Source organism: Macaca fascicularis, chromosome 3 (genome assembly GCF_037993035.2).
Source record: "Macaca fascicularis isolate 582-1 chromosome 3, T2T-MFA8v1.1".
In the NCBI taxonomy this organism is placed as follows: domain Eukaryota; kingdom Metazoa; phylum Chordata; class Mammalia; order Primates; family Cercopithecidae; genus Macaca; species Macaca fascicularis.
In genome coordinates this window covers 78999559-79007013 of record NC_088377.1, presented here as the reverse complement: position 1 = coordinate 79007013, position 7455 = coordinate 78999559, and positions in this window count along the sequence as shown.

The window sequence follows — 7455 nt, the reverse complement described above, 5'->3', positions numbered from 1 at the left end:
TTGGGACCATTCACATTTATCACTGTCGAGTTATTTTATGAACACCATTGAGTATTGTTTAGCACATTTGCAGAGAAAAATATTTGGTCTCCTGGAAATGCTGTATTTCCTCTAAAACCACCTTAGTTATATTTCTACAATTCTGCTTGTGACATGATAAGAACTTTCTAGAGAAGATAAGCAAGAAAAACCGAGTTTTCAGTGAAAACTATATAAGCTTTTAGAAAAATACATTTATGATCACTAAAATAAAATGACACTATAGCTTAATTTTTATTGAGAGCTTGCTAAGTTCTAAGTACTTTGAAGATTATCTCATGCAACCCTTATAAGTACTCACTAAGGTAGGAGCTATTGTGTTCTCTGTTTCACACATGAAGAAGGGGAGGCATGAACTAGTAAATAACTTACATAAATTCACTTTGCTAGTAAATAATACAATTAAGATTTGAACCCACGCTGTGTGCCATCAAAATCATGCTCTTTTTAAAATTTTTATTTTTATTTTAAATTGTTGTGGGTACGTAGTAGTTGTATGTATTTATTGGGTACATGAGATGTTTTGATACTGGCAGGCAATTTGCAATAAGCACATCTTGGAGAATGGGGTATACATTCCCTCAAGCATTTATCCTTTGGGTTACAAACAATCCAATTACACTTTTCAAGTTATTTAAAAATGTACAATTAAGTTATTATTGTCTATAGTCACCCTGTTGTGCTATCAAAGAGTAGGTTTTATTCATTCTTTAATTATTTTTTTGTACGCATTAACCATCCCCACCTCACCCACCAGAGCCCCACCCCCCCGACTACGCTGCCCAGCCTCTGGTCACCATTCTTCTACTCTCTATGTTCATGAGCTTTTTTTTTTAGTTTTTAGATCCCACAAATAAGTGAGAACATGTGATGTTTGTCTTTTTGTGTTTGGTTTATTTAACTTAACATAATGTTCTCCAGTTCCATCCATGTTGTTGCAAATGACAAGATCTCATTCATTTTTATGACTGAATAATACTCCACTGGGTATATGTACCATGTTTTCTTTATCCATTCATCTGTTGATGAACACTTAGGTTGCTTCCAAATCTTGGCTATTGTAAACAGTGCTGCAACGAACATAGGAGTGCAGATATCTCTTTGATATACTGATTTCCTTTCTTTTCGGTATACACCCAGCAATGGGATTGCTGGATCATATGGTAGCTCTATTCGTAGTTTTTTGAGGAGACTCCAACCTGTTCTCCATAGCGGGTTTACTAATTTACATTCCCAACAACACTGTACGAGAATTTCCTTTCTCCACATCCTTGCCAGTGTTTGTTATTTCCTGTATTTTTGATATGAGCTATTTTAACTAGGGTGAGATGATATCTCACTGTAGTTTTGATTTGCATTTCTCTGATGATCAATGATATTGAATACTTTTTCATATGCCTGTTTTCCATTTGTATGTCTTCTTTTAAGGAATGTCTATTCAATTTTTTTGCCCATTTTTGGATCAGATTATTAGATTTTTTTCATTTAGAGTTGTTCGAGATCCTTATATATTCTGGTTATTAATCCTTTGTCAGATGGGTAGTCGGCAAATATTTTCTCCCATTCTGTGGGTTTTCTCCTCACTTTGTGGATTGTTTCCTTTGCTGTGCAGAAGCTTTTTAACTTAATGTGATATCACGTGTCCATTTTTGCTTTGGTTGCTTGAGCTTGTGGGATATTGCTCAAGAAATTTTTGCCCAGACAAGTGTCCTGGAGATTTCCTCAATGTTTTCTTGTACTAGCTTTATAGCTTGAGGCCTTAAATTTAAGTGTTTAATCTATTTTGGTTTGATTTTTGTATTTGGTGGGAGATAGGGTCTACCTTCCTCTGCATATTGATATCCAGTTTTCCAAGCATCATTTATTGAAGAGACAGTCTTTCCCCCAGTGTATGTTCTTGGTACCTTTGTTGAAAATAAGTTCACTGTAGGTATGTGAACTTGTTTCTGGGTTCTCTATTCTGTTCCATTGGTTGATTTGTCTGTCTTTATACCAGTTCCATGTTGTTTTGATTACTATAGCTCTGTTGTATAATTTGAAGTCAGGTAATGTGATTCCTCCAATTTTGCTCTTTTTTGCTTTGGATAACTTTGACTATTCTCGGCCTTTTCTGTTTCCATATAAACTTTAGGATTTTTTTTTCTATTTCTGTGCAGAATGGTATTGGTATTTTGAAAGAGATTGCATTGAATCTGTAAATTGCTTGAGGTAATATGAACATTTTAACAATATTGCTTCTTCCAATCCACGACCATGGAATATTTTTCCATTATTTGGTGTCCTCTTCAGTTTATTTCATCAGTGTTTTATATTTTCATTATAGGGATTTTTCACTTCTTTGGTTAATTCCTAGGTCTTTACTTTTATGTGTGGCTATTGTTAATGGGATTACATTTTTGTTTCTTTTTCACATTGTTCACTGTTGGCATATAAATGCTACTAAATGTTGTATATTGATTTTGTATCTTGCAACTTAACTGAATTTATTGATCTGTTCTAATAGTTTTCTTGTGGAGTCTTTAGATTGTTCCAAATATAAGATTATATCATCTGCAAACAAGGATAATTTGCCTTCTTCTTTCCAACTTGAATGCCCTTAATATCTTTCTTTTTTATGATTGCTCTAGCCAGGACTTCTACTACTATATTGAATAACAGTGGTGACAGTGGGCATCCTGTCGTGTTTCAAATCTTAGAGGAAATGCTTTTGGTTTTACCCCATTCAGTATGATACTAGCTGTGGGTCTGTTGTATATGGCTTTTATTGAGGTATGTTCCTTCTATCCTCAGTTTTTTTAGGGTTTTTATCAAGAAGGGATATCGAAGTCTATCAAATGCTTTTTCCACTTCAATTGAAATGATTTATGGTTTTCATCCTTCATTCTGTTGATATGATGTATCACAGTGATTGATTTGCATATGTTGAACCATCCTTGCATCCCAGGGATAAATCCCACTTGGTTATGATGAATGATCTTTCTAATGTATTGTGGAATTCAGTTTGCTAGTATTTTATTGAGGATTTTTGCATCTGTATTCATCTAAGATATTGGCCTAGAGTTTTCTTTTTTAGATGTGTCTTTTTCTTGTTTGGGTAACAAGCCTCATAGAATGAGTTTGGCCTCCTCTATTTTTTGGAATAGTTTGGGTAGGATTGGCATTAGTTCTTGTTTAAATGTTTGGTAGAATTTAACAGTGAAGCCACAGGGTCCCAGGCTTTTCTCTAGAGGGAGACATTTTATTACAGATTCAATCTCTGTACTAATTATTGGTCTGTTCATGTTTTGGATTTTTTTCTTGGTTAGGTCTTGGTAGGTTGTGTGTGTCTAGGAATTTGTGAATGTCTTCTAGATTTTTTCAATTTTTTGGCATGTAGTTGCCCATGGTAGCCACTAATCATCCTTTGCATTTCTGCAGTATCAGTTGTAATGTATCTTTTTTTTTCATTTCTGATTTTATTTATTGGTATTTTTTCTCTTTTTTTCTTAGTTAGCCTGGCTAAAGGTTTGTTATATTTTGTTTAACTTTTCAAAAAAGCAACATTTCGTTTCTTCCTGTTTTATGTTATCATTTCATTTTCATTTATTTCTGCTCTAATCTTTATTATTTCTTTTTTTCTACTAATTTTGGATTTGGTTTGCTCTTACTTTTTTAGTTCTTTAAGATGCATCATTAGATCGTTTATTTGAGTTTTTTCTCTTTTTTGATGTAGGTACTTAGAACTATAAGCTTCTCTCAGTACTGCTTTTGCCTTATTCTGTAGTTTTTGGCTTGTGGTGTTTCCATTATTACATGTTTCAAGAAAATTTTCAATTTCTTTCTTAATTTTTTCATTGACCCACTTGTTATTCAGGAGGTTTTTGTTTTGTTTTGTTTTTTTCTTTTTGTTTGTTTTTTAATTGAAACAGAGTCTTTCTCTGTCACCCAGGCTGGAGGGCAGTGGCACCATCTCAGCTCACTGCAACCTCCGCCTCCTAGGTTCAAGCGATTCTCATGCTTCAGCCTCCTGAGTAGCTGGGATTACAGGCATGTGCCACTACACTAGGCTAATTTTTGTATTTTAGTAGAGATGGGGTTTCACCATGTTGGCCAGGCTGGTCTCAAACTCCTGACCACAGGTGATCCGCCCATCTCGGCCTCTCAAAGTGCTGGGATCACAGGTATGAGCCACTGAGCCTAGCCCAGGAGCATATTGTTTAATTTCCATGTGTTTGTATTGTTTCCAAAATTCCTCTGTTATTAATTTCTAGTTTGTTCCATTGTGGTCAGAGAAGATGCTTGATATTATTTGAATATTTTTTATGTTTTAAGACTTGCTTTTGAGCCTAACATATAGCTTATCCTTGAGAATGATCCATGTGCTTAGGAAAAGAATGTGTAGTTTGCAGGTGTTGGATGAAATGTTCTGTAACTATATATTAGATCCATTTGTTCTATAGTGCAGATTAAGTCTGATGCTTCTTTGTTGATTTTCTGTCTGGAAGATCTGTCTAATGCTGAAAGTAGAGTGTTGAAGTCTCCAACTATTATTGTATTGGGGCCTATCTCTTTAGCTTTAATAATATTTGCTTTATATATCTGGTGCTGTAGTTCTGGGTACATATATACTTAAAATTGTTATATCTTTTTGCTCACTTGACCACTTTATCATTATATGGTGACCTTCTTTTTCTCTTTTAGTTTTTGTCTTGTAATATATTTTGTCATATATAAGTATAGTTACTCTTGCTCTTTTGGTTTCCTTAGGCATGACATAGCTTTTTCTATCCTTTTATTTTCAGTCTATGTGTGTCTTTATAGGTTAAATATATTTCTTGTAGGCAACAGGTAAATGGGTCTTGTTTTTTTCATCCATTTAGCCAGTCTATGTCTTTTGAATGGAGAGTTTAATCAATGTATATTCAATGTTATTATTGATAAATAAGGACTTACTCCTACCATTTTATTATTTGTTTTATGTTGTCTAATGGTGTCTTTTTCTTTATTCTTTCCTTCCTGTCTGCCTTCAGCAAAGGTGATTTTCTCTGGTGCTATGATTTAGTTTCTTGCTTTTTATTTTTTGTGTGTATATTGTATTTTTTTTGGTTTGAGGTTGACATGTGGTTTGCAAATATTGTTTTATAACCCATTATTTTAACCTGATAACAACTTCACACTGTTTGCACAAACAAAAGGAAAACTAATAAAAACTCTACACCTTCACTTTGTCTCCTCCTTTTTAACTTTTTGTTTTTTTTTCTATTTATATCTTATTATACTGACTATGCCTTGAAAACTGTAGTTACTATTTTTGACTCGTTCATATTTAGCCTTTCTGCTTAGGCTGAGAGTAGTTTACATAGCACAGTTATAGCGTTATCATATTCTGTGTTTTTCTGTGTACTTACTATTCTCTGTGATTTTTGTATCTTCAGAGGATTTTTTTTTTTTATCACTCATTAACATCCTTTTCCTTCTGATTGAAGTACTCCCTTTAGCATTTCTTGTAGGACAGGCCTGGTGTTGATGAAATTCCTCAGTTTTTGCTTCTCGGGGAAAGTCTTTATTTGTCCTTTATGTTTGAAGGATATATTTTTGCCAGATGTACTATAATATTCTAGGGTAAAAACTTTTTCCTTCAGCACTTTAAATGTGTCATGCCTCAGTCTCCTGGCCTGTAAGGTTTCCACTGAAAAGCCTGCTGCCGGACATATTGGAGCTCCATTGTATGTTGTTTGTTTCTTTTCTCTTGCTGCTTTTAGGAGCCTTTCTTTATCCTTAACCTTTGGGATTTTGGTTATTAAACATCTTGAGGTAGTCTTCTTTGACGTAAGTCTGTTTGACGTTTTATAACCTTCTTGCACTTGGATGTTGATGTCTTTCTCTAGGTTTGGGAATTTCTCTGCCCTCCCTTTCAATAAACTTTCTACCCCTATCTCTTTCTCTGTCTCCTCTTTGAGGCCAATAACTCTTAAATTTGCCATTTTGTGGCTATTTTATAGATCTGATAGGCATGCTTCATTGTTTTTAATTCTTTTTTCTTTTGTCTCCTTACTGTGTAGATTCAAATAGCCTGTCTTCAAAGTCATTCTTTCTTCTGTTTGATCAATTCTGCTAGTAAAGGAATCTGATGCATTCTTTAGTATGCCAATTGCCTTCTTCAGCTCCAGAATTTTTGCTTTATTCCTTTTAATTATTTCAATCTCTTTGTTAAATATATCTCATAGAATTCTGAATTCCTTCTCTGTGTTATCTTGAATTTCTTTTGAGTTTTCTTAAGATGGCTATTTTAAATTCTCTGAAAGGTCCCATGTGTCTGCTTCTTCAGGATTGGTCCCTGGTGCCTTATATAATTTATTTATGGAGGTCATGTTTTCCTAGATGTTGTTAATGCTAGTAGGTGTTCTTTGGTGTCTGGGCATTGAAAAGTTAGGTATTTCTTATAGTCTTCACAGTTTGGGCCTTTTTGTACCTATCCTTCTTGGGAGGTTTTCCAGATACGTGAAAGAACTTGAGTGTTGTGACCTAAACTCTGTCTGCTTTAGAGGGGCACTCCACACCCAGTAACACTGTGGTTCTTGCAGACTTGTAGAGGTACTACCTTAATAGTCTTGGAGATCCTGGAGAATTCTCTGGGTTACCAGGCAGAGACTCTTGCTCTCTTCCCTTACTTTCTCCCAAACAAACAGGGTTTCTCTGTCTTTGCTCTGAGCCACCTAAACATGTAACTTTAGTGACACAAGCACACCTGTAGCCATCACTGCTATGACTGTGCTGGGTCAGGCCTGAAGCCAGTACTGGGTATTGTCCAAGTCTTGCTGTAACCACTCCCTGGCTACTGCCTATGCTTACTCAAGGTCCTGGGGCTGTACAATCATCTGGTGGCAAAGCCATCCAGGTCTATGTCCTTCCTTTCAGGACAGTGAGGTCCCCTTGGCTCTGGGTCTTGAGGTGCCATCTAGGAGTCAGGGATTAGAGTCAAAAACCTTAGAAGTCTGCTTGGTGTTCAATTGTGCTGCAGCTAGTCTGGCACTCAAACCGTAAGATGCAGTTCTTCCCACTCTTCTCTCCCCTTTCCAAAGGCAGAGGAGCCTCACCCCATACCCACTGCCACCCTAGGCCATGAGAAGTACTGCCAGACTACCACTGATGTTCCCTTATGGCCCAAAGGCTCTTAAGTCAGCTTGTTGTGAACGCTACTTGGCCTGGGACTCGCCCTTCAGGGCAATGGGCTTCCCTCTGGCCCAGGGAAGGTCCAGAAATGCCATCCAAGAGTCAAATCATGGAATCAAGGACCCCAAAAGCCCACTTGGTGCTCTACCCACCTGTGGCCCTGCTGGTCTTACAACCTAAGTTGTAAGACAAAGTCCCCTTTATTTTTCCCTTTGCTTTTCTCGAGTAGAAGGAGTTTTGCCCCATAGCCACCACAGCTGGTAA